This window comes from Salvelinus fontinalis, chromosome 16 (genome assembly GCF_029448725.1).
Source record: "Salvelinus fontinalis isolate EN_2023a chromosome 16, ASM2944872v1, whole genome shotgun sequence".
NCBI classification, from domain to species: Eukaryota; Metazoa; Chordata; class Actinopteri; order Salmoniformes; family Salmonidae; genus Salvelinus; species Salvelinus fontinalis.
The window spans coordinates 14,015-20,952 of record NC_074680.1 but is presented as its reverse complement, the minus strand read 5'-3'; the positions used below and the strand labels follow the sequence as shown (position 1 = coordinate 20,952).

At 42.6% G+C, this 6,938-nt stretch overlaps 1 long non-coding RNA gene across 1 annotated transcript; it reads left to right on the top strand.

The window, feature by feature from the left end:
• The first annotated feature begins 1,025 nt into the window (after nucleotides 1-1,025).
• Nucleotides 1,026-4,879, top strand: LOC129812504 (uncharacterized). The gene is made up of 4 exons (XR_008753004.1): nucleotides 1,026-1,577; nucleotides 1,791-1,930; nucleotides 2,193-2,331; nucleotides 4,028-4,879. It is a non-coding gene; the product is annotated as an uncharacterized LOC129812504 (long non-coding RNA).
• Nucleotides 4,880-6,938: the final 2,059 nt, after the last annotated feature.

The window sequence follows — 6,938 nt, the reverse complement described above, 5'->3', positions numbered from 1 at the left end:
GCTGAAAGTTTGCAAATTTGAGTAAACATTATTCATTTTAAACGTCTTCAATTTAATTAGGGATATGTGTTGCAGCCTATTTCTTCCTATTTAAGAAATAAGAGGTAGGTCTACCTGTTTGACAGATGAAAAGAGGCTATAGGCTGCTATATCCATAGATATGTTAGTCAATTCCTCCACCCGCCATGCACTCTTTAAATAGCCCACCTCTTTATCTGTTAAGACTTACAGCTATTATTGTCACGTTCCTGACCTTATTTCCCTTGTTTTGTCTTTATTTAGTATGGTCAGGGCGTGAGTTGGGGTGGGCTGTCTATGTGTGTTTTTCTATGTTGGGGTTTTGTGTTCGGCCTGGTATGATTCTCAATCAGAGGCAGCTGTCAATCGTTGTCCCTGATTGAGAATCATACTTAAGCAGCCTGGGTTTCACTTTTGGTTTGTGGGTGATTGTTGCCATGTCTGTGTTTGTTTCGTCACACGGTACTGTTTTCGTTCGTTTGTTCACGTCGTTTATTTGTTTTGTATTTTGTCCAGTGTTTTTCGTCTTCGTTTAAATTTATTAAAAGCATGTATTCAAACCACGCTGCGCTTTGGTCCGATCCTTGCTCCTCTTCAGACGAGGAGGAAGACGAGGGTTACAATTATGTATGAGAGGGTATGCCATAGGCCTAACTTTTCTTAAAGAAAAGGGCAAAAAGTACACTGTTAGTTTAAGATTTTGAAGAAAATTAAACGGATGTGATTATATACAGTTATCTATAACAGCACTTTGGTCCGCGATACTTAATGCTAGAAACAAGCTGTAAAATAGGAATACCTGTCACGTTCCTGACCGGTTTTCTGTTATTTTGTATGTCTTTGACGGTCATGGTGTGAGTTTGGGTGGGTAGTCTATGTTGTGTGTTTCTATGTTTGTTAAGGGTGACCTGATATGGCTCTCAATTAGAGGCAGGTGGTTTTAATTTCCTCTGATTGAGAGCTATCTAACGTAGGTGTTGAGGGAGTGAGTGGTGTAACGGCTGCAAAAAAAGTAACTACATAATATAACACTAACGTTACCGAACTACCAACGGCGTTAGCTAGCTAACGTTAAATACGTTAAATCTGCCTGCCATTGATATTTAACTGTACTCAAGATAGCTAGCTAAAGTTAATTGTTCATAATCTAACGTTAATTATGGAATCTATAAAACGTTAACTAGTTACTGCTGTATAGTAACGTTAGCTAGCTAGCGATGTTGAATGAAGATACTTTTTTTGAACTAGTTTGTAACTAAAGTACGTTAGTTAAAACGGCATCGCCTGTCAATGCACGGTTGTCTTCATAGGTCGGAGGCTCAGAGTTGGCACAGTTTAGACAAGAGAACACTTTAGGGGAACTACATACAGATAAAATGTCACTGGACCCGTCGGGTCTGCGGTCTATTTTTCAGGCTAGAGACCATGTTGCGGAGCCTTCGGTGGGCAAGTGGTCATTTGATTGATGAAGAGATGGCCAGCAATCTAATTGCTGTTGCCGAGGAGTTCCTACAAGAGGCAAATGACATCCAACAACGGGAACCTTACGAAAATGCCAAGTTGTTATATTTATATCATTTTTTTTTGTACGGCATGTGTGGCAAAGGCTGAGATTGTATCATTTTACTTGTCCTGTGTCAAGTCAATCAATGAAAAAACATTTGGTTGGCCTATAATGTTGTTCCTATATTCTATATGGTGATCTTATAGTCTTTTAACCTAAGGTTTTTAGGAGTGTGTTTTGTAATTATTTATTGTATTTTTTATTTCAGTGTCCTGTCAAGTGCCTTTGGAGGGGAGGCGGTATCACATCACCAAGGAGCAGCTTGAGTTCCTCATAGATTGTCATATGACCATCAGACAAATGGCAGATGTTCTCAATGTGTCGCACTCTGGTCAAGTTGCGCATGAGGTAAGTTACTGTAATCTAATAAAGCAATTGTAACACAAGAGGGAGATCTCTACATCACCTCTAGATTTGATCACATTCCTGATTGATGTATCTTTTTGTGTTATTTTTGTATTTAGTCTTTTTCAGCTTTTCAGGTCCTACTCACTGTTGTCAGATGCTCAGCTGGATGAGAGGATCAAAGAGCTGATATCAATAAAAACAGAATGGCATCCCTATAAGAGAAAAAAATGGTGTTGTAAAACAAATGCATCTTGTTTTTTAGGTGTAGGATTGTTATCCCTGGTGCTGTGGAGGGTTACAGCAGACTTGTTGTGTTTCTGAAGGCCTCTGACAACAACAGGACCGCCACAGTCATGGAGTCATTCGAAGCAGCCATCACCAGCTACGGAACACCATCCCAGGTGAGATGTGACCGGGTGGTGAAAACAACCGCATCTGTGCCTTCATGGAGCAGTTCAGGGGTGGTGAGAGGGGAAGTGCCCTCAGAGGAAGAAGCACTCACAACTAGAGGATAGAGCGGCTGTGGGGGGACGTCTGGCATGGAGTCTCCAACGTTTACCATGACCTGTTCACCTTCTTGGAGACGGAGCAGATCATCAACATCAACAATGAGGTGCACCTGTGGGCACTGCACTTTGTGTTCCTGCCACGGGTGAACAGAGATCTTGCTGTGTTTGCCAGTCAGTGGAACCACCATGGGCTGAGGACTGTCTCGGGTTCCCTGGCAATGCAGAGGGCCAATCTGACAGCAGTAAGGGATTTGTTCGCCCCAAATTCAACCACCATCAGCTCTCAAGCCACCACCTCAGCTCCTCCAACCACCACCTCAGCTCCTCCAACCACCACCTCAGTTCCTCCAACCACCACCTCAGCTCCTCCAACCACCACCTCAGCTCCTCCAACCACCACCTCAGCTCCTCCAACCACCACCTCAGCTCCTCCAACCACTGGCGCCGCAGCTCTTTATTGGTCGTAATGGGTGATTGTGCCACAAATCCAGTTCACCATCATCACACACAGATGGAACTGTTGCAGACAATAATTCCATTGGAAGGCCCCAGAGGCAGCCTGGGAGTTGACATTCTTGTCACGTTCCTGACCTGTTTTCTGTTAGTTTTTGTATGTGTTAGTTGGTCAGGACGTGAGTTTGGGTGGGCAGTCTATGTTTTCTGTTTCTATGTTTGTTTAAGGGTGACTGTCACGTTCCTGACCTATTTATGTTAGTTTTTGTGTGTTAGTTGGTCAGGACGTGAGGTTGGGTGGGCATTCTATGTTATCTGTTTCTATGTTGGTTTTGGTTTGCCTGGTATGGCTCTTGATTAGAGGCAGGTGGTTTGCCTCTAATTAAGAGTCATATTTAGGTAGGGCATTCTCACTGTTTGTTTGTGGGTGATTGTCTCCTGTGTCTGTATGTATGTTCGTACCACATAGGACTGTAGCGTTTGTTTGTTTCGTTTCGATGTCGTCTGTTTTCCTGTACGTAAGTTTATGTTTAGTTATGTAAGTTTATGTTCAGGTTGCGTCAACGTCGTTTTCTTGTTTTGTAAGCTTGTTAAAGTGTTTTGTTTCGTTTCGTGTTGCCATCATATTTTATAATAAAGATGGCTTATTTCCCTAAGCCTGCGTTTTGGTCTGAGGATCCTTCTCTCCTCACCTCTTCCGAGGATGAGGAGAGCACAAGCCGTTACAGTGACCTAATATGGCTCTCAATTAGAGGCAGGTGGTTTTCATTTCCTCTGATTGAGAGTCATATTAAGGTAGGTGTTTTCACACTGCTGTGGGTGGTTGTCTCCTGTGTCTGTGTATGTCGTTTCGCCACACGGGACTGTTTTCGGTTTGTTTATATGTTCGTTCTTTTATGTAGTCAGTTTCCCTGTTCATGCGTTCTTTGTGTTTCATGTGAGTTCGTCGTTCAGGTCTGTCTACGTCGTTTTGTTATTTTGTTAATTTATCAAGTGTATTTTGTTTCGTCTTCGTCTTGTTCAATAAATCATCATGTCATATCACAACGCTGCGTTTTGGTCAAATCCCTGCTCCTCCTCTTCGGATGATACTAACATTCCCCCTCTTTCACACACTGTATGATTTGGTCTGTAGAAACGTACGATAGACATCTTCAACTCTAAACGGATGGGGACCAGAGTTTAGACACAGGTGGCCTTAACAAAAGTTAAGTACTTCCCCATTCCAGTACGATTCTGTTTGGTTATATTTGGAGAGATACGGCCGATGGTTATTGTATTTTGCTCTATTGCGCTTTAGCACAGCATTCCATCTGCTGACACATTATTTGTCTTCCACTCAGTACAACACGACCCAGGAGAAGCCTACTGCAAGCACTGGTTTGGAACCTTCAGAGCGTGTCTGCTGTGGGAGGACAACAGAACATTCCGAATGGACATTATTAAAACAGAACTTACATTTTTGTAATGCCCAATCGGGACTTTTATAAATTGTTAAAATAAATAATTGTGTGGAGAACGCCCTATAGTTAAAAAAATAAACTATGAAGATAGTGGTTTGAACTCGTTACATTTTATATAATTGTGATTAACAGCAACCTATTACAGTTAGTAACATAACATTGTGACAGCTCAAATGATGTGGTTGAAGATGGACTAGTGCAGGGCTCCTAACCTTGTTCTTGGAGAGCTACTGTCTTGTTGGTTCACTTTGACCCTAATCTAGTGCACCTGATTTGAATAATTACCTGCTTAATAAGTTAATGAGGTTCGTTAAAACTGAGGTTGGATTGAAAACCTACAGGAGGGTAGCTCTCCAGGAACAGGGTTGGAGAGCCTTGGACTAATGAATCTAGTTCTTAGATCAATGCATTTGAAATTTGATAAGTCACTACGAAGGTGCAGTTCCCAGAAGTGGAGATGTCACTTAATGCAGTGGATGGGAAGCCTTATTTCATGTAGTTCTAATTAAATGATAATGGTTGAACTTCATTTGTTCTTAATGTAGGACATCAAATTATCAGATTTGTATGAGTTGGCTGCAATATGGCAGCAGTACTTCAGTCAATATCAGTAAAGGATATTGGTTATTAGTGAAGTATCAGTAAAGTGTTTCTAAAAGAATGAAACCTTAAAAACACCAAAACCAACAATATGGAGTGTATAATTTAATATTAATGATCATTAAGTGAACAATAACAGCCAATATGGACTGTATAATGTAATGTTAATGACCAGCTCTGACACCAGATTGCATAGCGGAGAAGGTATGGTGGGATTCGAAATGGTCGGTAATCTGTTTGTTGACTTGGCTTTCGAAGACCTTAGAAAGGCAGGGTAGGATAGATATAGGTCTGTAGCAGTTTGGGTCAAGAGTGTCCCCCCTTTGAAGAGGGGGATGACCGCAGCTGCTTTCCAATCTTTGGGAATCTCAGACAACACAAAAGAGAGGTTGAACAGGCTAGTAATAGGGGTGGCAACAATTTCAGCAGATCATTTTAGAAAGAAAGGGTCCAGATTATCTAGCCCGGCTGATTTGTAGGGGTCCAGATTTTGCAGCTCTTTCAGAACATCAGCTGACTGGATTTGGGAGAAGGTGAAATATGGAAGGCTTGGGCGAGTAGCTGTGGGGGGTGCAGTGCTGTTGACCGGGGTAGGGGTAGCCAGGTGGAAAGCATGGCCAGCCGTAGAAAAAATGCTTATTGAAATTCTCAATTATAGTGGATTTATCGGTGGTGACAGTGTTTCCTATCTTCAGTGCAGTGGGCAGCCGGGAGGAGGTGTTCTTATTCTCCATGGACTTTACAGTGTCCCAGAACTTTTTTGAGTTTGTGTTGCAGGAAGCAAATTTCTGCTTGAAAAAGCTAGCCTTGGCTTTTCTAACTGCCTGTGTATATTGGTTTCTAGCTTCCCTGAAAAGTTGCAAATCACGGTGGCTGTTCGATGCTAATGCAGAACGCCATAGGATGTTTTTCTGTTGGTTAAGGGCAGTCAGGTCTGGAGAGAACCAAGGGCTATATCTGTTCCTGGTTCTACATTTCTTGAATGGGGCATGCTTATTTAAGATGGTGAGGAAGGAATTAAAAAATAAAAATAACCAGGCATCCCCTAATGACGGGATGAGATCAATATCCTTCCAGGATACCCCGGCCAGGTCGATTAGAAAGGCCTGCTCGCTGAAGTGTTTCAGGGAGCGTTTGACAGTGATGAGTGGAGGTCGTTTGACCGCTGACCCATTACAGATGCAGGCAATGAGGCAGTGATCGCTGAGATCTTGGTTGAAAACAGCAGAGGTGTATTTAGAGGGCAAGTTGGTTAGGATAATATCTATGAGGGTGCCCTGTGTTTACGGCTTTGGGGTGGTACCTGGTAGGTTCATTGATAATTTGTGTGAGATTGAGGGCATCAAGCTTAGATTGTAGGATGGCCGGGGTGTTAAGCATGTTCCAGTTTAGGTCACCTATCAGCACGAGCTCTGAAGATAGATGGGGGGCAATCAGTTCACATATGGTGTCCAGAGCACAGCTGGGGGCAGAGGGTGGTCTATAGCAGGTGGCAACGGTGAGAGACTTGTTTTTAGAGAGGTGGATTTTTAAAAGTAGAAGTTCAAATTGTTTGGGTACAGACCTGGATAGTAGGACAGAACTCTGCAGGCTGTATTTACAGTAGATTGCAACACCGCCCCCATTTGGCTGTTCTATCTTGTCTGAAAATGTTGTAGTTAGGGATGAAAATGTCAGAATTTTGGGTGGTCTTCCTAAGCCAGGATTCAGACACGGCTAGAACATCCGGGTTGGCAGAGTGTGCTAAAGCAGTGAATATAACAAACTTAGGGAGGAGGCTTCAAATGTTAACATGCATGAAACCAAGGCTATTACGGTTACAGAAGTCATCAAAATAGAGTGCCTGGGGAATAGGAGTGGAGCTAAGCACTGCAGGGCCTGGATTCACCTCTACATCACATTACATTACATTTACATTTAAGGCATTTAGCAGACGCTCTTATCCAGAGCGACTTACAAATTGGTGCATTCACCTTAAGATAT